Genomic DNA, 23,666 nt, shown 5'->3' on the forward strand with positions numbered 1-23,666 from the left:
ACTTCTTCCTGTAACGTTTTACCATAAAAAATTGCTGCCCATTTAAATTGTAACACTATGAAGGCGGCATGTAACGAATTTTGACCTGGACAGAGTGGTACGATAAGCAAATATTCTGCATTTCAGGGCAAGGATAGAAAATAGGTAGGAGTTACGCTACCTAAAGTACGTATATAAGCGTTTCTAAATCAGTGACTGAACGTTATTTGTTTGATGGAAGACAATATTGTGTGTCATATAGGAAGGCAATTCCACCATGTCGCATCCACAGGATCATGAACATGGCATTTTGAGACGGCACTTTATCGTTTCACGATACTGCTGCTCCCGTTGCTTGGGATCCTGTAATGCCATTGTGGAATGTATGTATTCCGGAGGGCATTACTCAATGTCAGGCTTTACGCAAAGGTCGTTTATGACCAAGACAATGTTATTTCAGGTTTGTCGATGGCGTTTGGAACGACGTGTAGATTTGTAGAAATACACTCTAATTTGTTATTGATGTTGCTTTAAAACTCATATCTCGACTGCCCATGCGACCAGCATCTGACAGGAAAGATATATTGTACAATGGGACGTTGATTTTTAGTGATCATGACGAGCTCTAAATGACGGCGCTTTACTTTCATAACGAGATATTTGTTCTGATAATGATTCATTACAGCGGAAACCAGTTAGATGCCACATATTCACCAAACAGGATCAAAAAATATGTGAACAGAAGTGTGTATTTCAAATATTGGATCTCAAGTTCTAAGACGTCCAATTTCATTGATTACTCCTTAAGACATGTTACGATTTAAACAATAACTTTTGTTGCTTAAAACATTATTGACACAATGTGAGGCTTTACGCAAAGGGCGTTTATGATTATTGAAATTAATTCCTGTGTTAGGTATTCTGGTTATTCTTTCAACGGGTCATTTTTCTTACATTGTCGAAGTCTTTTGCTAAATCCGCTAATGCTACGAAGGTATAGCGATTGGTCTGTAGAAGATAAGTGATGTAAATACCAGGGGAAATCAGTGCCTGTCACCGTTTCCCTGAGAAACACGTAGTAAATGGCTCTGAGCACTATGGGACTTAACAGCTGCGGTCATCAGTCCCCTAGAACTTAGAACTACTTAAACCTAACTAACCTAAAAACATCACAAACATATGAATGCCCGAGGCAGGATTAGAACCTGCGACCGTAGCAGTCGCGCGGTTCCAGACTGTAGCGCCTAGAACCGCTCGGTCACTCCGGCCGGTGAAACACGTAGTAGCACCCACTTGCCAATCTAATATCCCGAGACCGTGCGGGCTTCTTCAGTTGACAGGCTTTTCATCACATAATTGTTTACTTTAAAGAAAAAGGGAGAGGGAAAGTTACACAATAACAGACGGGAAAATCGACTAAATTTAAATAATTATGTTGCATTGAAGACACACAAATGCGGGATAATCTGTCACTGAGTTTTACGGAGGCATCCACAATTATGGATGTGCCGTCGCGGTGCCGTCTTGCTGTAGGAGAGGGAATCAGACTAAAAACAAGAGAAAAAAAAACCGAAAAAAATGAACTTAAGTTAAAAACTCAACTAGAATCGGTCCGCTCCCTAGAAAGAGCGAGGTACGTTTAACTGAAAGGATACGAGGCACTGAGAGTTGCTAGCCACGAATCTGTTGTTGGAAATAACAAAGCAGTTTAATTTGCTCCCTTTCTTTGTGACTGAGGCTGGCCAGGATAGAAGTTGTGGCTACGCCATGAGCGTTATATGCCCTCAAAACGCCTGCGCGTTACAAAGGTACCATGCTCCTTCTACAGTCTGCCTTCCATGCTAAGCATAATATCAAAATCATCACCCCTCGCTCGTTTTCCCTTCTTCCAGTACCTCTTTGTCTTTTGTTTTATGTTGTTTTAGTGAGGTGTACTTATGAAGATTTACTTATTAGCTCGGAAAAATCTGTCTGTAACCATGAAGCTTGGTTTTGGTGTCAGTTCTTATATACATACACAAAAAAAAAGTTTTGCATCACCTCTGTTCCGAGGGTTCTTGAACCTGTACAGAAAAATGGAATAGAGATCAACATAACCATCATTTCCCCCTTTTTATTGCTCATGAAAATCAAACATTGCGTGTTGTACCATCGTACAACGAGACCTTCAGAGGTGGTAGTCCGGATTGCTGTACACACCGGTACCCTAATACGCAGTAGCATTTCCTCTTGCATTGATGCATGCCTGTATTCGTCGTGGCATGCTATCCACAAGTTTATAAAGACACTGTTGGTTCATATTGTCCCATTTCTGAACGGCAATTCGGCGTAGATCCCTCAGAGTGCTTGGTGGGTCACGTCGTCCATAAACAGCCCCTTTCAATCTATCCCAGGTGTATTGGATAGGGTTCATGCCTGGAGAACATGCTGGCCATTCTAGTTGAGCGTGGCGTTATCCTGAAACAAGTCATTCACAAGATGTGCACGATGGGGGCACAATTAGTCGTCCATGAAGATGAATGCCTCGCCAATATGTAGCCAATATAGTTGCAGTATCAATCGGAGGATGGCGTATCCCCGTATCGTGCAGCCTTTACGGAGCCTTACTTAGCCACTAGCGGCGTACGTCGTCCCCACGTAATGTCGTCCCAAAACAGCAGGGAAACCTCCACCTTGCTGCACTCGCTGGACGGTGTGTCTTAAGCGTTCAGACAGACCGCGTTGCCTCCAAACACGTGTTTGACGATTGTCTAGTTGAAGGCAAATGCGACACTCAGCGGTGAAGAGAACGTGATACCAACCCTGAGTGGTCCATTCAGCATGTTGTTGGGCCCATCTGTACCGCGCCACATGGGTCTTGGTTGTAATGATGCATCTCGCCATGGACGTCAGGAGTGAAGTTACGCATCATGCAGCCTATTGCGCACCGTTTGAGTCGTAACACGACGTCCTGTGGCTGCACGAAAAGCATTATTCCACATGGTGGCCTGGATGTCAGGGTTTCTCCGAGCCATAATCCGGAAGTAGCAGTCGCCGAGCACGGCGCTACTTTCCTAAGTCTCCTGAAATGAAACCTAAATGTGTTGCTATATTTTTGCAAGTTGATAACTCAAACTCTGTGACGACAACTGTTATGTGTCTCTGGCAGCTGTTTACAAGCGTGACTGGACGAATTACTCGTCTAATGATCTTCATCTTTCATAGTCGGAACATGCAAGCCGTTTTTCCTTTTCGTAGATTATGCACACTCTGGAAAATACGTTGACCATTCATCTTACTGAAAAAGCTACTAGTAAAATGTTAGAAGACATATGCAGGTACATCAAGAGGTACTTATTACCATTAAATGTTGAGTGGTGGCATGCAATTGGTAACTTTTCATTGAATTCCACGTAATATAAAAATGTTATGAAAGACAATGAGACACAGAAAATAGAAAGTTTTAAATCTTGAAAGTTGCAGATCATTATCATTCTGACAAGCATATTCAAGAAAATAATGAAATACTTTAGTTCAGCCACATAAGCAGAATGTAGAGGAAATTGCCTGAGACTGGATTTTCTCCATAAAGGTGATCTCCTGGTCTCTTAGCTCTGCATTCTCCTGAACTCTGTTGGAACCATGTGTAAATGTTCGCCCGCTTCATTTTTCACCTGTCAGTTTATCATAACATGTTTTCTAAATGTAAAACGTTTTTACGTTGAGCTACATTTTTCATAATTGTTTCTCCTAGATATTGGCAAATATGTTCTTGCATAGTTTACGATTGAACCACTTCATTCAAATGTTTACTCACATATCTACTGGGTTAACAAACTGTAGGCTATAGTGACATAAAATGAACTCACTTCAGATGCTTGAACCGTTTACCATGCCTTCTCATGTTTAAAGTCTGCCTTTATTAGTACACACTGTCATTCTCTTAGAATCCTCTTGGAGATCGCAGATGACGATGGAGAGAAGAGGTTACGTGGACTCTGTACACATCCTTCGTCTTTACCTGAACCTGTCACTGTTTTGCAGGAGTAATGATATCAGATTTCCTTGAAAACCGTACAGGACCTGTGTTTGTGTAATCCAAGAGGACTGGAACCTGTTTTGAATGACAACGATTTTTCTGCAGTGTATCAGGCATGAAAATGTGTTCTGTTTTTGGTGTTCGCTTATTTTTGTTCACTTTATGTTATCTGATAATATGAAGTCGTGTTGTTCTACTGATCTTGAAGCAAATGTACGGCTTTGACTTCTTTCCACCTTCACAGTGAGATCAGTAAAATATGACTCATTCCATCTTGGTAAAGTGATGGTAATCTTCTTCTGGAAATCTGCGCCTCGCGTTTCGCAGATACAGTCGCATTCAAATAACCTTGTAGAGCCTGCACCTCCTTACAGCTTATACGGTTATTCCAGTAATTTAGAACCACACTGCACATCATGTGGACGCCCTCGAGGCGAGGCTGCACAAAAAAAAAAAAAAAGAAAGTGTAGGACGGGAGCCGCAGCCTTCGCGTTACGACGCCGTTGCCATAAAGATAATTCTGCAGAGGTGGTGGGGGAGAGGGTGGGGTGGCTGGAGTCTGGGTAGCTGGAAATACGGCTCCAGGGGCTTAGCGGCTGTGACCGCGCCGCCTGCGGTCAGGGGGAGCGCCTGTGGTACGGCAAACCGCCGCGGCTGATTTGCGGCGCTGCTGCTGATGCTGCTGTCCTGTCTCAGGTTGCGACAGCTGCAATTACAGCTCCGCCCCGCCCCTCTCCCAGCTAGGGAACACATGGTGCTGTCTACCGGGCTTCAGTATAGTAAAGTCTATAGTCGGTAGCCACCGAGTATGACATTCAATCGGTGGAGCAAGCAGTATTTTCGGATTCCTGTGCTGAACACCTCTGAATTGTTAACAGCCTTCGGAGAGCAGGTGTGAATAAACTATTCTACCTTCAGTGCTTCAAACAATGGCAAGGAACGAGCTGGTTGTTTTGAGAAATGGCACAATAAAGTTCCAATGAAATCTCGCAAATAAGATATTTCAAGCACATCCATTGTGACTTTTTTATGCAGATAAGTCATTATTTTCAAATATTTATAGAGTAGCTTAACGAAACATTTTTAAAATCGCAGTTATCATCCGAAAGATTGAAACTTCCTGGCAGATTAAAACTGTATGCCGGACCGAGACTCGAACTCAGGACCTTTGCCTTTCGCGGGCAAGTGCTCGTGGTAGAGCACTTGCCCGCGAAAGGCAAAGGTCCCGAGTTCGAGTCTCGGTCCGGAACACAGTTTCAATTTCCCAGGAAGTTTCACATCAGCGCACACTCCGCTGCAGAGTGAAAATATCAGTCTGGAAACATCCCCCAGGCTGTGGCTGAGCCATGTCTCCGCAATATCCTTTCTTTCAGGAGTGCTAGTCCTGCATGGTTCGCAGGAGAACTTCTGTACAGTTTGGAAAATAGGAGACGAGGTATTGGCGGAAGTAAAGCTGTGAGAACCGGGTGTGAGTCGTGCTTGGGTAGCTCAGTTGGTAGAGCACTTGTCCGCGACAGGCAAAGGACCCGAGTTCTGCCAGTTTTCGGATTTCCAGAGTGAGCGGAGTGTGTGCTGATGTGAAACTTCCTGGGTAATTGAAACTGTGTTCCGGACCGAGACTCGAACTCGGGACCTTTGCCTTTCGCGGGCAAGTGCTCTACCACGAGCACTCATTCTGGAAATCCGAAAGATTAATTTTGAAAATACGCCAATGTGTACTTCACATTGCTTACTTGCAACGTGAGTAGACTTAACAAGAGTTACTATTGATTAACTGCTGAGCAATATGACATTACTGTGACATCTCTCAGAAATGCAACTCTGAAATGTCTGAATTGTTTGAGTTTACAATTCTGGGACATACGTTACCGAATTTCAAAATAATAAAGTATAACAACCTAGAAGAAAATCTATATTATGGGATGGCCCTTAATATTTCTGCCATCACAGGGACGCAAATTCATGTAAACATTGTCTATTTGTTTAAAGAATTATTAACGTTTACGTGATTAGCAACATTTTTAACTGTTTTTGCGGTGAGGAACATGTTCAGGATCTTTATCTGACTCGTAGTTACCTACATAGTCGACGGATTCGTACAAATAGTTCTTGAAAAGCATTTTCCGGCACGATCACCACACGTTACTTCTACCGTAGTCCAATACATGAGAGACGACTGTTCGAGCAGGTCGAGGCAAGTACGGGATTTTAGTGTTGCCGCTTCCAAGCGACTATCGAGGTAAGTGCGTACACATTCCTTCCACTTGAAGAAAGAAATGCATCTATCCTGCAAATTATGTCTCTCGTTTGCATACGCAAAATTTCCCGCTTACCAACCCTATCAGCAACGACAACTCGCAAGAAATGGGCAAGATATTTACCAAATAACGCACTAAGGTCAAGTTTAATGGTCGCAGTGGCTACGACATTAACACCAGATCGCTCAGTATTCAACTGAACGTTCATTGGCTGTCGGCTAATGGGTGACGTAAGTGGGCAGAACAAGTCTGAACTCAACCACCGTCATTTGTGATTCTAACTGTGGCAACCATGTTTTTGATTCTTATCATTATTTACATGCACACATCCTGACGAAGTTCCACTAGCGAGATCCTCAAATTAGATACTTAACTCCTATAAGTCGGTATATAGTGGAACTATCAAATAACATGAACAAAGCACATCACGATTCATGTTTTATATGCAGTAACTCTCCTTTTTATCGACTGTACCTTCCAATTCTTTGCAGCTGAGATCTTCAGATCACATAGGTGAAATACTCTCACACTTCAAGAAGGTAGGTATACGTATCAGTAAACATAATTTCACAGACAGTTAGGCAACCATATGTTTTGTCTGCGACGTATCATCCCCGAATTAAATTAAACGTAATTGCCAGCTCCCAGTTTCGACCTTTCTTATCCTTTCAGCACATTGTTGTGAGGCAAATGTCGGAATTAAAAATTCTTTCCCAAATATTCTGGAATGGGACTCCCTCGGTCTCACTTCATGTCCTATCCGAAGATAACTTCTGCATGGTCCCTCTTCTTGATCCAGAACTCTGTGGTGAAATATACCGGTCGTATCAGCTGTAGCCTTAATCTCTATAACGTTTTGCTAGATCAAAGATCCAACACCTTCCATATCCTCCTGACCAACCCTCACTGCCTTCTGTTTGAACGTCCTCTTTAACATCCCACTGCCCAACCCAGTTTCATCCTCCAGTCAAACACACCACACCCAGGCATAGCTACTCGTTACATAAGTTGCGCTATTGCCTCTCATCCTTCCAATCTTCCGACCTGTACAAAAAAAAAGTTCAAATGTGTGTGAAATCTTATGGGACTTAACTGCTAAGGTCATCAGTCCCAAAGCTCACACACTACTAAACCTAGATTATCCTAAGGACAAACACATACATCCATGCCCGAGGGAGGACTCGAACCTCCGCCTGGACCAGCCGCACAGTCCATGACCAACATGGACAGCGATTATTCTTAGATGAGTTAGAAGTGCTTATCGGACAACAGTAACAGCACATGACGGCACTACCCACACCATCGTCATCTGTTTTTATAGAAAATCATGAAACTATTTTTGCTGTATTTTTAGCACTATAATTTTAATTTTTAAATATAGGAAGCTAAATCTACACATTTTAAAGTTATTTGGTTGCCAAGCAACAATATGTTTGCTAACAGTGAGCGTCCAATATGACGAGTATGCAATTATAAAAAAAAGTCACCATTCTTCATATACAGCCTTTGGCATGTTAAGCAGAAAGCTTGAACTCTTGTCCTTTAATACCTTTATTCTTAGCTCCACAGCTGCGTTAAAATTCTTGAAGTAACTCATTTTACTGTGTGAATCTGATTTTAGTTCAAACTAAATAATTTATTTTATTCCGTCCGTTTATAATAGATTATTTTAAACATCATGAACGAAAAAGCACACTACACTGGTGCAATATATCAGTTACTGTAATCTCGCTTACCTTGTTACGGTTTTACTTAGCATAATTGCAGTTCCCCCACTTGCCTGTTTTGTTTCACTTGTTGTGTTCAACCTGTTTTTAATGCTAGACCTTTCAAGGATAAGATTAATGTTAAAATATTTGATATCACAAAAATTTCAGTCACACAGTTATCTACGTACTTGACGATAGCGCAAAAGCCTAAAACTGGGCTGTATAATAATAAATGTTGCAAAGATATATATATTGTTATTAATAAATAACACGTCTTTCATTTACAATTAGCTAACTTAGTCCCCTGGACAGTATCAATGTACGACACACAAAAACTGCGTTATGTACTTACAATTGTTACAATCTCATGGTCATTACAGCATATTGAGAATTTAAACATGCAATTGGGTAAGCTGACGTATTTTAGTGTTCTTGGAGATGTGTTTCGTCGATGCCACTAAATCAGATGTTTTTTGTTTTGTGCCATACATATTTTGCTTCTCTTTATTGATGAAGCCTCCTCACTGATCTATAATACATGTTTAGTTAACGTTTCTTATGACCATGTTGGATAATGATTACAGATGTGTTGTTATTTTACTGTTTCTTTTGTTATTCTCGTATTATTAGATTAGAAACATTTTTTTGGATCAGAAGCTGTGAGGCTGAATTACCGTTTGCTCCTACTTAAGATTTTTGCGAACGGCCTTGCCGCAGTGGTAACACCGGTTACCGTCAGATCACCGAAATTAAGCGCTGTCGGGATGGGCCAGCACTTGGATCGGTGACCATGCGGTCTGCCGAGTACTGTTGGCAAGCGGGGTGCACTCAGCCCTTGTGAGGCAAACTGAGGAGCTACTTGATTGAGAAGTAGCGGCTTCGGTCTCGGAAACTGATATACGACCGGGAGGGCGGTGTGCTGACCACATGCCCCTCCATATCCGCGTCCAGTGATGCCTTCGGTCTGAGGATGACACGGCGGGCGGTCGGTACCGTTGGGCCTTCATGGCCTGTTAGGGCGGATTTTAGTTCCGCTTACGATTTTGTGATCATATGACAGCATATGTGTAGCCTTGGAATTTGTAACTAGTTGGCCAATGTACACCAGAATTTTCGGCGTTTTAGAACATATTTCAAGTACCTATTTCTCTTTTGCTGTGTGTGTGCTTACTGTTTATAGTACTGCCAACTCTCTTGTGTATTTTTCGTTCGTCTTTTTTTGTCTTGTAGTGTCTGTATGAATTAGCTGTTCGTTTGCTTCCTATGTGTGTGCTTGAGCTGTTGTGTGTGATGGTGCCTAGTCTTGGGAAAGGGGAGTTTTTGCTGGAGGGGATCTCAAATACTGCTTTTCTTTGTGTCTGTGGTGGGACATTAAATTGTTATATCGCCCGGTTGCGTTCCACAACTCTGCTTATTATTGATTTTGTGGCTAACATAATGAGTAAGTTGCTACTCACACTGATTTACACATATATTATCTTCCTGTTAATCGCAAGTGCCCTTTGCTGAACTTCTGTTAAGACATGGGCACGTACCCTCTAACATGGAATAAGTTCTGAAAACTGCCTGAATGAACAATTACAACAGAAATCTCCTACAGTTACAAAAAAGGAAAAAAATAGACATACAAAAAGAGCCCTTCCAATGAATAAGAATGTTTAGCGGTGCACTCAGTGAGTTTACTTTTAAATTTAACAATTTTCATTCTAAATACGTAATGAAAGAAGCAAGAGAAGCAATGAGCAGACAAGCACAGGCGAAGAAGCCACGCCTGGGGCAAGGAAGTAATTACTAACGAACTTTAGCCCTGATTTGGGCAAGAAATTTCTGGGAATAAATGTCTTGAGCGCAGTTCTCTTTTGGAATGAATCATGTGGTCTGAGAAAGCCAGAAAAGAGAGTAGCATTTGAGATTTGAGGCACAGTATGTTGAGATATTGGACTGATAACTTAATTTGTGAAGAAGGACTCCGTAAAATCGTCGCATAGAGAAAGTTGTAGGAAATATTAACAATTAGAAAAAATAGGGGAGAAAAAAAAACATATGACAAACGTAAAGGCATCAGGGAATGAATTGCATGGTCTTCAAGGGACTTGGAGTGGGTAAAAACATAGACTGGATTACTTTTTTTATAAGTCATCACTCTTCTGACTAGTTTGATATAGCCTTCCACGAATTCTTCTTCTGACCTAACATCTTCACCTCAGAGCAACAGTTACACTACAGGTCCCTCAGTTACTTGTAGGCTTATTTCAGTCTCTGTCTTCTGCTACAATTTTTACCCTCTACAGCTCTCTCCATGAGAGCTATTTCCTGATGACGTAAATCATGTACTACCTTCTTGTCCATATCTCTTGTGATCTCTTGTGAATTTTTGTATACATTCCCTTCCTCGCCAATTCTGCTGAGAACCTCCTCATGCCTTACCCTATCAGACCACCTGGTTTTGACATTCACTTCTCGGTCACTCCTTGTTCCACTACCATAAATTGCTCTGCTCCAAACGTACATTCTCAGAAATATCTTCTTCAGATTAAAGACAATGTTTGATTTCAGTAGACTTTTATGTGGGAGGTTGTCCTCTTTTGCCTGTGACTGTCTACATTTTATATCCTCTTTAGTTCATCCATCACGGACTATTTTGCTTCAAAGTTAGCAGAATATCTTAATATTGTCTAGTTAGTGATCACAAACTGTGATGTTCAGTTTCTAGCTTTTACAGTTTCTGTTACTTTTCATTATTTTTGTCTGTTTCGGGCTTACTGCCAATCCGTATTCAGCACTCATCTGACTGTTCATTTCATTCAACAGATTCTGTAACTATTGTTCGCTTTCACTGATGATAGCAATGTCGTTCCGAATCTTATCATAGATATCTTTTCATCCTGAATTTTAATCCCATTCCTGAACCTTTCCCTTATTTCCATCGTTGATTCTTCGATGTACAGATTGAACAGCAGAGGCGAAAGGCTTCATTCCTATCTTACACCTTTTTAATTCGTGGATTTCGTCCCCGGTTTTCCAGTCTTATTGTTCCCTCTTGGTTATTGTACATGTCGTATTTACCAGTCATTCCCCATATTTTAGTCGTGTTTTTCTCAAAATATCGATCACCTTGCACCATTTTAGTTTGTCGAACGGTTTTTCTTGCGAGACAAATCCTGTGAGGGTGTCTCGATTTTCCTTGAGCGTTGACTCCATTATCAAGTGCAACGCGACAAAAGCCTCTCTGGCACCTGTACGTTTAGGAAACCAATATTCATCTGACAGATCCTTAATTTTCTTTTCCATTGCTCATTCTCACCTGTTCTGATGCATGATTGCGCGATAGTTCTCTCACTTATCTGCCGATGCTAACTGGGGAACTATGTGGACCATCTTTTTCCGAGATTATGATGGTGCGTCACCACTCCCATAGATTCTACACACCGACTAGAATATTCGTTTGATTGCCCTTCCCTGATTGATTTTAAAAATTCCGATTGGATGTTATCCATTCCCGTCAGCACTAGTTGATCGTCAGTTTTCTTCTGTCGCTTCATCAGACAAGTCTTCCCCCACATAATACCGTTCTGTGTACTGTTTCCATCTGTCTGCTCTCCCGAGTAAGTAGATCCTTAGCGAACTTCAAACGCTTCTCATCATAGCTCAGTACTTTAGCATCCCACTTCCTTCCACCCAGATTGCTCCGTCGGTTCTCTTCGACTTTAGTCATATAACTGCGTAGTGGTCTCCTTCTGAATCCACTTTTGTGCTTGATCTGTGTCGAGTCGCTTAAATTTTGTCATTACCCCTCACTGAGCACGGCGTTACGTCATAATATTGAAAGGTCGGTTCTATGATTGGACACTTGAGGCGGAAGGTTGTTGCGGTGGAGGGAATGGGTATCTGCTGTCGTCCTGCATCCACCAGGAGGGACACAGCCCACCCTCATTCGCCGATGAGCACCAATATAGAAAAATAATGCAAGAAGCATTAGACAACAACAGATCCCCACTCCCTCCATAGTGGCAGCCTCTTACAATAAAGTTCCCCCACTTCCGCTCAAGTGACCAATCATAACATTATAAAATTACGGCATAACGACGTGCTAAGCGAGCAGCAATGACAAAATTTAAGGGACTCCACACAGTTGAAACACACAAGTAGAACCGTTAGAAGGCCACTAACCCTGGCCGAAAAGTCGGTTTATCAAATGTGGTTTTTTACATAGTGACGCGGTACTATGCTCAGAAAACTTTAATGTCAATTCAGTCTAAATTTTGTCATTACTAAATTACGATCTGAGTCTGTATCTATTCCTGGGTATGCCTTACAATCAAGTATATGATTTCACAATCTCTGTCTCTGCCCATTATGTAATCCACTGGAATCTTTCGGTATCTCCTGGTCCTTTCCAAGTATACCTCCTCCTCTTGTGATCTTGAACACAGTATTCGCTCTTACCATCTGAAATTTGTAGCCGAACTTAGTCTTTCTCCCTTCTCTTTTAAACTGCCTTGCCCAATTTATCCCACAACTCTTTCTTCTTTTCCTTCCCACACAGACGCATTCAAACACGCGATGATTTATTAGATTTTCATCTCACGTTTAATGTTGAATTCCCCGTTTACGAATACCTGAACTATCATTGTCAGTGTCGGTTTACTATCTAATATGATGAGAACAGCTGTACAGCAGAACTGTTCACTGTGGCTCACCCTCCGTCCCACTTTCCTATTCATACCTAGACTAAGTCTTTGCATTTTCGTTTTCAGAATTTCCATGTTTCCTATTACCTACAAATATCTGACATTCCATGTTATGACTCATGGAATACTGTTGCGTCATTAGTTATTACATTTCTTTTTCGTGGTCATCTCGTCCTTCGCAGTCCCCTCCTCAAGATACGAGTCTGGGACTAATCTGGAATCTTTTGCCAATGGAGGGATCATCATATTTTCTCAATTACAGGCCATATGTCCTATGAATACACACTATGTGCCTTTAATGCAGAAGTCTCTATTGCCTTCAGCATTCTCATGCAGTTGATCATTGCTGATCCTTCCTTGTAGGGGCAGTTTTCCGCCCAAGGGCAGGAGTGCTCCCTGAACTTGCGTCCATCACTCCATCGCCTTTGACAAAATCGTTGCCAGAACGAGGGTTACTGCTTCTGCTGGAAGTCCTCGGTCGCAGATGCTACTTTTTATTCTGAATTTAACAGTAGCTGGGCTGGTACCCGATACCAAGAATGTTTTTGTTACTAGTAAAATGCGCTACCCTTAAAACACGGGTGATTGAACTATACCCAACAAACAACCGAGGTCGTAAGGTGTAAGTACTAATCTGATATGAAGAGGTTGGCAAAAGAGAGGAATTACTTGCGGGCCGAATCAAGCCAGTCAGCGACTGATGGAAAAAAGGAAAGAGTCTTTTCTGAGAGTATAAGATTACATCGTTCGATATCTAAAACGCCAAAACACGCTCACACTGTTGTGTCGGTCATTAACATGCTGAAAAAAAAGCGTAAAACATAATTCTTATCTTATGTTGCTTCACAGTGTTCCAGGCGGCGAAAGGTAGGATGAATAAGTCGTACATTGGTTTCCAATTTCTAAATGCCCTGTATAATTTTAATGAACATTTGATGTCTTTCGATTTGGCCACCTGTCTGGCTGATATTACTGATTCTCTGGGCCACTTGTGAAGGTACAGCCAGATGGGGCTGAAAGCCGAAGCATTAAAAATCTGACAAAGCGGGCGCTTGCGCCTGATATTGACGGGAAAAAGAGGTGAGTGTATTCGACAGCTGAACGGCTGCGTCGGATGCACTAGGCTGGACGTGGAGGTGAGCCACGCTAGGGTCGTTGTGTTTGCCAGGAGATGGCGGATAGGTTCAGAAGACGACTGTAGCATACTCAGTGATTGGTGGACACCGAGGGTGTGAGAAATCCCATCGCTGTAGAAGGGCAGAAGGTAAGATTTTGCTTCGTCTCAGCGCCCAGAAAAATCTGGTGTTCTTAGCCATTGACAAGAATCATGGAAGGGGCGACCCAGCATTGAGAAAACGAATAGTCACAGTGAGCAGTAAACAGACAGAATCAAAAGCTATCCAGTACAGTTACAGAAAAACCAATAAGACCTTTGGAAAGAGAAAAATAAAATAAGTGCGTGCATAAAAACGCGCACTCGAGTATGTTGTTTCCCAGTTATATCAATGATTTTGTATTGTAATTAACCTTAAAAATTACATCCAACCACCGTCTTGTGTGATTGTCTATAGATCGATATATAGTAAACTACATGCTAGATTATGTATTCTGAGCATAAAAACGCCAATTTTATGCAAAACTATTAGTAATATAGTGAAAGGAATGACGGTAAATCAATTCAGACTTTGGCGCTTTCGAATAAATGTATTTACGTCTATTTGTTTCTGATTTATTTACAGTAAATAGCATAAAGCAACTTTTACACTGTGCAAATGCATGAAGGTTTGGCAGATTGGATGTACGTCAGGAGTGGGTGGGCATTCGGCGTTTAGGAGATAGTTGCATGGTCTGAAATCAGAAATGCCAAAGTTTGCAATTTAAGGCTGATTCACGGCAGGATTTATTGTCTGTCTCTGAGGAGTACAGAAATGAAGTCCGAAACTTTTCGTACAAGGTGGTGGTCTTATAACCGGACGGGAGCGGCAGGTAGGTCTGAACAGTCTGAAAGCTGCCTGAGAAGAGACCGTCCGAACTTCACTCAATCGTGCCCCTCAGGCCGCTCCAAGGTCCCACGTGACCGATTCCGTTCCTGTAACAAGCTCCGCGCGGTAGAGTTCATTATCAGGTGGCGTTGCCTTGTCAGCACAAATTCACACTTCCCTCACATGGAGGACTGGCATTCGGCTAATGTCTGGTGACAGCCAACCCAGACCCGGGTGCAGCTTAGGAAAAACTTCACGAACTAACCATAAACGAACATTTACAGAAATTATTCAATTTGTTGCCTACTATGCCTGCCCACGTCGTAATCCACTTTCAAACATTTGATCATTGAGGAAACTAATGAACTTAGCAAAACAACTAAGGAAAGTAGCGGAAAGCAGAGAGAATTTACATTTTATTTGATATGTCACACATGTGTGTAGTGTAATTTTAATGGTTGTAATTATATATGGAAAATGAAAGTATGCGAATTTACGCAATGACAGTGAGAGGGCATAGCAGAACGACGACCATCTCGGTCAGGGTCATTCGTTTGTGGTAGTTCTGGCTAGCCGCTGTGGAACCCTAAATTTCAAATGAAGCAACGCAATTTAAATTTTTTGCGGTAGTTTGCTGTATGTACTCGTTGGTGAATGCAGCACACTGCTCTTGTCCTGTAATTTAAAAGCTTTGTTGCTATCGTTACGTTCGTTCTACTTAAAAGGGAATCCATAAATTTTGGTTTAACTCAAAGCTTTATTTAGTTGTGGACGTAATTTTTTTGAAATTAATGTGACTGATCGTCAGTGTAATGAGAATATTTTGTTGTTTGGTCCCGAGAAGTTAAATATAGCCAAATAATGGAAAATAACCATGCACTTCGAAAACTATGAACAGTTTAAATAAGCACTCTTCATTCAAGTCGCAAATGGTTGATCTCGTACAGGATCAATTCCAGCGGTACGTCGACGATATTCTATACCGCCTTTTGTTGCCCTCGATGGCAAGATAAAGCTCGCTCGCGAGCGGCCAAAGTCTGCACTGTTTCATTCCTATTTGCCAAACACTGCCTTGTCCTGCAAGGTCGCCGAATCCCTCGCCAGTTGAGTAGGTTTGCAGCAATACATGCAGGACCCTCCGATCATTTCGGGATTTTGACATCTTGTAAGACGTCGTGGACTCCTGACCTTCATTGCTTACATATTCCACCCTCACATTCATATTCCGCACATCAAGACGCTTCATTCGAACCAAAACTCTATGGTATAAAGTCAATGTTGTGTGAATTCATGCAAACGATATGCAAATAACTAGTAAATCGCAAGTGCGCACAGAGATTGAAATACTCAAGGCTGGCGTACACACATACACACATTCAAAACACGATGGTCACAGGGACTTTTAGTTTGGGAGAGGCAAACCGCACGCTGAGGGGCCAGTCCCTTCAGAGGACGAGTCATTCTATCTATGTCGGCCAGTGACCGCCCATAGAGCAGCCAATGTTTGAACGAGTGAAAGGAAGAACGACCCCGTGTTCGGCTTAAAAGCAAATTCCGCTACATTGTGTGGGAGCACCCAGCCTACGCATTCTTTACAAACATAGAACACAGTTTCAGAGGTTTTCACAGGGAGTCAGCAAACGCCAAACGCTGATGCTACAGATTTCCAGATCGGTCGCCTTAAACGAAACGTCATTCTCCCGTTTTAGAGGAGCAATGGTGATTGGCAGACGATATTCCTGACGCCTTGAGCTGAAGGAGTAATGGAAGAGACTGAAAGATTCACCTCTTCACGTCTGGCGTGGAGAGGGGCCGTTCTGTTGTCGCTCTTGGAGCGAGAACACGTAACGAGAGCGTGTTCGCTCATATGTGTACTCAAAGAGCGAGTAACAAGTTTCTCCTCATTACTTCACTGGGAGAGCTGCTCCGTCGAGAGCAAATCAGAGTGCGACTCTACATTGAGTCCTTGCTATTAATCATTCTTCAGTGTGTTGGCTGCCACACTTATTGTGAGGTGTGAATGGACAGAGTTATAGTTAAACGCTTGGGAGCGAATTTTTGAGTGGCATCGCGGTGGACTGGTTATCTGACCGGTGTACCACGCCAATAGTTAGACTAGGGGCGAATAGGAGTCCTTCACTTCATCAAGGTGTAGGGAGAGTTTGATTGGCGAAGGTCAATCCAGACACAACGAGAGTTATCTTATTTATCAGCAGTGAGTGGCACAGACAGCAGTTGTAACAGCTTACAGTGTTGTGCACTACAGCTCTTGTGAGCTCCACAACAGTACACTTCACTGTATATCAAACACGACAGCCTCAACCATAGTTAGCATCTTTCTAACGGATAATTATTCAAGTTGAGTAGGCGCGGCTTTCACCCATTCTGCCAAGTCAATAACAAACTTAAACTCTGTATAGAAATATCATTAGCGAATCCTATCCTTAAGAGGTAACTTCACATTCCGAAAAGAACCCAAAAATAACTTGTTCAGTTCATAACTAAAAGTGCCATTGTGATTTCTCAGAATTTTTGCAAAGAAAGTAATAATTTTTTTTTTTAGTTTCATGTTTTTCTTACAGTAACTAGCACTACTGCAGTACCCAAGTATCCCACTAATTATGTAAGAAATTTTGTGAATTTTTGTCTCATTTCCTTACAGCGGACGACTCCAAAAGGTATTTATGGCTGAAAGTTTTTCAGGCATTCCTCTTTAGAACGTTAGGAGCATCTGTCTGACTTCTGTAGTAGTGTGGGGGTGGAAATTGCATCTTTCAGGAGCCACAGGGTGAAGGGTACATCTCAGATTAATCCGTTGCACAGAATGACCGAATAGCACCTACACATTGCACACAGAAAATGGCGACCCTGCTAGGATAGGTAAAATAGGTAAGCTATGAGGATAGGAAAGTGTCAGGATAGTTAGGTACGGCAGGTCGCAGCAGTAGCACTTTGAAGAACTTTCTTTCATGTATTAAATGGCTGTTTGCAAAGATTGGGATCAGAATAGATACAGGTAGTGAAGAGAGCAGAATTGTAGGGAAAAGGGCGTGTGTTATTGTGTTGGAAAATTTTGCGTTTTCTTACGATTTTTGTGTAGCTATTAGGGCATAGGATTTTCAAGTGATAGGCACAGACGTAGAGTGACGCAGAATGCAGTGTGACGCAGCATCATATAAGTTGGAATTAAGAAATATTATTTTTCTCCCTTTGAAAGCGCACAGGTGGAGACTGGAGACTGTTGCAGAGCAGACAGAACATTAGCCGAGAAGTCACGACGTTGTTGTTGTTGGTTCAACCAACTGGTAAGTGGTCGCGCAATTTTGTAGATAGGGTCGTGGTGTGTTGAAAGAATTTCCATGTTAACGAGAGCCCAGGCGAAAAGGTTACGTGAGAGACAGCAAGTAGACAAGATGGCGGAGAATCAACCTGATAGACAGCAAGTAAACGAGCTTATTGAGGATAGGACAGAAGGTGAACCAGAGAATAGGACGGACGGTGAATCAGAGAATAGGACAATCCGGGAGCTCCAGAATCAGCAGGCTCAGTTAGAATGGGATGAAATTGAGACAGATCAGATGGGAATCGAAGGGACGAGAACATCGAATTTCTAGAATATGAAATTCCAGGTAGGGCACTTTCTGAGCCAGAAATAGACAGCCCACGTAGGAAATGGCTACGATTAGAAGCGAAACGAGCACAGGAAACGTGTTTGTTTGCCGCATATTCAGGGACAGAATACGCGTCAATACAATCAATGAACCGGCAGTTAGCTAACGTTCAAAGAGAAGTAAATAGTGAGGAAGAGGGGGAACATTTAGAATACGTCGAACCTATGGTACACATTGTAATATGCCCCAACAACAGACACAGAATTCTGCAGAATTACGAGCCCCACGAAAAGGTTCCGAAACAGACGCAACTGTACCTGCAAACACAAGAAAATGGCTCTGAGCACTATGGGACTTAACAGCTGTGGTCATCAGTCCCCTAGAACTTGGAACTACTTAAACCTAACTAACCTAAGGACATCACACACCTCCATGCCCGAGGCAGGATTCGAACCTGCGACCGTAGCAGTCGCGCGGTTCCGGACTGCGCGCCTAGAACCGCGAGACCACCGCGGCCGACTGCAAACACAAGACATACACAACAGAGAGGGCAGAATGCGGAGTTGTTTGCGCCACGTAATGGTTCAATGACAGACGTAACTAGTTCAAAAAAGGTTCAAATGGCTCTCAGCATTATGCGACTTCACTTTTGAGGTCATCAGTCGCCTAGAACTTCGAACTAACTGAACCTATTTAATCTAAGGACATCACACACATCCATGCCCGAGGCAGGATTCGAACCTGCGACCGTAACGGTCGCTCGGTTCCAGACTGTAGCGACTAGAACCGCACGGCAACTCCGGCCGGCAAAGGCAACTAGTCCTCAATACAGACAGCACGGGTTATTGCAGTTATCAAACTTAGAAACGCCACAGCATAGCCCAGTAAACGACGTAACTGACAGAGTAGAAAAGAATAGATCAAGAATACATAGTTCAGCAGAAAGCAGTGTTACAGGACAGGACGCGATCATGGAGATGTTACAAAAAATGAACGCTAGTATGACGAAACAGAATCTGGATAATTATACACAGATGAGAAAACAGTATCAGGAATAGAAACAGGAATTGAAACAGGTTGATCAGGCTACTAATACACAGATCCAACAGGTTAAAATCCAGATGGAAGAAGCGATGGCCAGAATTGATAGTCAGATCACTCAGATAAACAAAGACGCGAAAGAATCTAGAGAAAAAATTCAGATACTAACACAAGGTCATCAGCAATTACGCACTGACGTGGACAGGGTCCAATTGGACACCGTAAACGTTGACAAAAATGTGGAACGTTTCACGAGAAAAGCCACTCGAACAGCAATACAAATTTCGGAAGAACAAGAAATTCAAAGCAAGGTCGCAAAGGTTGCACTGAAAAAATATGATCAGCGGATCAATAAAACAGAACTTACAAACAAAGATCAGTTCGGTGTGGCCGAGCGGTTCTAGGCGCTTCAATCTGGAACCGCGTGACCGCTACGGTCACAGGTTCGAATCCTCCCTCGGACATGGATGTGTGTGATGTCCTTAGGTTAGTTAGGTTTAAGTAGTTTTGAGTTCTAGGGGACCGATGACCTCAGATGTTAAGTCTCATAGCGCTCAGAGACATTTTTGAAAGATCAGTTTGGAAACCTTCGAACAGATCGAGACCGATTACACCTGTAGCGAAACAACTGACACGTCAAGCATTAATTCAGTACACGAACACGCGCCGTGTAAGAAAGTGCAAGTAGAACCAAGGCTAGACGTAACACTAGCGCAGAAATCGAAACAGAAAACCCCGATTAAAGTAATACATGACATGCCACCGGACCAGGCACGGTATCTAGAAAAACGGAACACATACATTCAGCCCATATCAATCGAAAGACAGGCAACTGAACCAGTAAATCCAATGACACAACATAATAGCAGCACAGGTCTATAACGCGAACGACAAGAGTAGAAACACACGAACAACACTTTTGTTCACTAATGATACGATGTGACGCGGATATGAGTCAGGAAACTGAGAATACGCAGACGGGCAGTAGATTACCAGAGGATAAACACGACGACACAAGCAGTGGCAGATTATTTGAGTCCATGAATCAGCCACAAACCGGATTTATGAGTAGATGTGATACAGACCACTTCCCTACAGCTAGAAAATTTCAACATTTCAAGGAAGAAGGTGGTAGCTTGCATGCACGCACATTCATCGACCAGTTTCAAGTAGGCTTACGAAACCACTGGAGCGTAGCTCACAAACTTGACTTCATTCGTGCACACATGTCAGGGACAGTACCAGAGTTGATGCCAAAGATCGCAGCCACCTGTACGTCTTAACTACAGTTCAGAAGAGCATTTCTCGGAAGATATTGGTCTAAGGAGGCGCAAGACAATATTAAATACGAGTTACTTCAGATAACACCATATGAAAACTCAGGAGAGAAAAGCGTGGTAAAATTCTTTGATACAATAGACAAAAAGAATCAATACCTAGACAAACCATACAGAAACGGAGAGCTGATACGTCTATGTAGAATGAAATTACCGGTAACGTACCAACAGGCGATAGTAGGAAAAAATGAAAATACCGAAGAATTCAAAGAGGTTTTAAGGGAACTTGAATTTATGTTTAAAGAAGACGAGGTGAAAGAAAAAAGAAAATAAAGGGCACAGCAAATGGTTCAAATGGCTCTGAGCACTATGGGACTTAAGATCTATGGTCATCAGTCCCCTAGAACTTGGAACTACTTAAACCTAACTAACCTAAGGACAGCACACAACACCCAGTCATCACGAGGCAGAGAAACAGCAAAAGGAGAGGGCTAGGAACGAATATTCCAATAATAATAATCGTAATCCTAACATCAATAATTTGAGGCAATTTAACAGACAAGGGCAGTGGCACAATGGAGACAATTGGCATAGAAACGATAACCAGAATAATTGGTACCGAAATAGGAACGGTAATGGGCACTCATACAGTGGCGGATATGGGTTTAGGAATCAAAATGCCAACGGTCAAGGGTACTTTGAAAGAGGTCACGATGTTAGAAACAGCAACTGGCGAGACCAGGAAGTGAATAATTACCGAGGAAATTATGGTCCACAGAGACAAGAACAACACAGAAAAGAGAAACCAAATGTATAAGTTAGGCCACCGAATACTGCAAAATGTAAAGATTGAATTGAAAAATGCGGAAGAGGTTAGGCAAACTAACGTCCAACCTATCTTATACTAACCACTAAATAAAAGTTAAATTAATAGATCAACAGAACAACACATTAATTAAAAGAAAAAGAGACATAATACACACTAACAATCTCTTGTAGTATCAAGTACAATACAAAATGCACACAAACAATAAATGGTACACAACAACTAAAAGAATGAAGAAGTGGTAGGCTATAAAAATGATATATATATGATTTAATTAAATTATCGTATGAGAAATAAATAATAATTTTCTTCCTTTTTGTAAACGTTGCATTGTATAGAGTCAAAATCTCTTGTTCAAAAAATGGTTCAAATGGCTCTGAGCACTATGGGACTTAACATCTATGGTCATCAGTCCCCTAGAACTTAGAACGACTTGAACCTAACTAACCTAAGGACATCACACAACATCCAGTCATCACGAGGCAGAGAAAATCCCTGACCCCGCCTGGAATCGAACCCGGGAACCCGGGCGTGGGAAGCAAAATCTCTTGTTGTTTACATAAAACAAAACATTGTAAAATTTTTCTCTACACGAAAAAAGGGGCATGCCACCAATACCAATCATCAGCTCCCGTAACACCAGATGCTTCGCGTTTCCGACGGAAAGGGTACAGACATGCTGAGAAAGCACTTCGGGCAATAAAAGCAACATGAAGACCAACGCCACCTAGGACATGCAGGTTGCAACCAGGTTGGACTTCAGGAGGACAGCGCGCAGCACGGACATTTCATATGTCACGACACTGCTACACAACGGAAGAGCGTGGGAAGAATCATAATACAACGAGACGACAACGAAGGTACAAACAAATTACTAAGAACTACAAACTCATCAAGTAAAATTTGGAAAGGCAATCAGATCCTACAAATCCTATATCACTCCTACACTAAAATTCACATATACCTAGCACAAGAAGAACAAAATAATGCAAGAAAGGAGAGGAGGACAGAAGATGCAAGATGAAGAAGGGCAGAAGACAGCAAGATGCCTTTCTCTCTTATCCTACAAAGCAAATTGTTACAAACGTGTTTCCATGAACTTTGAGGCATGGCAACTACCACAACCACCTCTCCAAAAATTAACCTTGAATCGTCAAACAATACATGCGAACGGCAAACAGAATATTAAGTAGTACCAACCAACATTATCTAGAAAGAGATTCAGCAAAATGAACAGTATTCTCCCTACCACATCATCAAAATGCCATACCGAACCAGGTGTGAAGTACCAAGATGTCATAGTACAATATTGGGTGACGATCGTCGGTAGTCAGCTACAATAATCGAACTGCCATACCGTCTCAGGTGTGGCAGCAAAGGACTACCAAGACATGCAGTAAACCACAGTCATCGTCATCGGTTAAAAGTACCACTCCATGATGACAATGTCAACAAGTAAGACCCAGATTCGCATGCTAGAGTGCTTCTCTCATGATTTGTGACACCCATGCAAATGAGTGGACGCCTTCCAGTATTTCAGTGGGGATCGTCGAGCACCGAAACTGACGCAGTACAAAACGAAAATGTAGAGTCAAGAAAATAATATATTTGTAAAAATATTTTTCTTTTTTTGTAAAAGTAATTACTTTATCATATATGTTAAGCCCATAATGTGATAGAGACCTTAAAATATTATGTAAAGAAAATTAATTAGTATTAGTAGATAATCTCAAAAACCCCTGTAAAGACAAATTAGTTTTTTATATTAAAAAGATTTTGGTTAATCATAGGTTGAAAGAGGATACAATAAAGAAAAAAACACTTCTTCACTCTTAAAACAGTAACACAAATAATGCCTAAATAAACAGAGCTTTTGCGAAGGAGAGTTATCTTATTTGTCAGCAGCGAGCGGCGCAGACAGCAGTCATCGCAGCTTACGGTATTGTGCCTACAGCTCTTGCGAGCCCCATACTTCCTCCACAACAGTACACTTCACTGCGTTTCACACGTGACAGCGTCGACCGTACCTAGCAACATTCTAACGGATAATTATTCAAGTTGAGTAGGCGCGGCTCTCAGCCATTCTGCCAAGTCAATAACAATCTTAAACTTTGTATAGAAATTTCATTAGCGAATCCTATCCTTAAGAGTTAACTTCACATTCCAAAAAGAACCCGGAAATAACGTGTTCAGTTCATAACTAAGTACCATTGTGATTTCTCAGAATTTTTGCAAAATAAATAATAATTTTCGTTGGTTTCATGTTTTTCTTAC

This window comes from Schistocerca piceifrons, chromosome 4 (genome assembly GCF_021461385.2).
Source record: "Schistocerca piceifrons isolate TAMUIC-IGC-003096 chromosome 4, iqSchPice1.1, whole genome shotgun sequence".
Lineage (NCBI taxonomy): Eukaryota > Metazoa > Arthropoda > Insecta > Orthoptera > Acrididae > Schistocerca > Schistocerca piceifrons.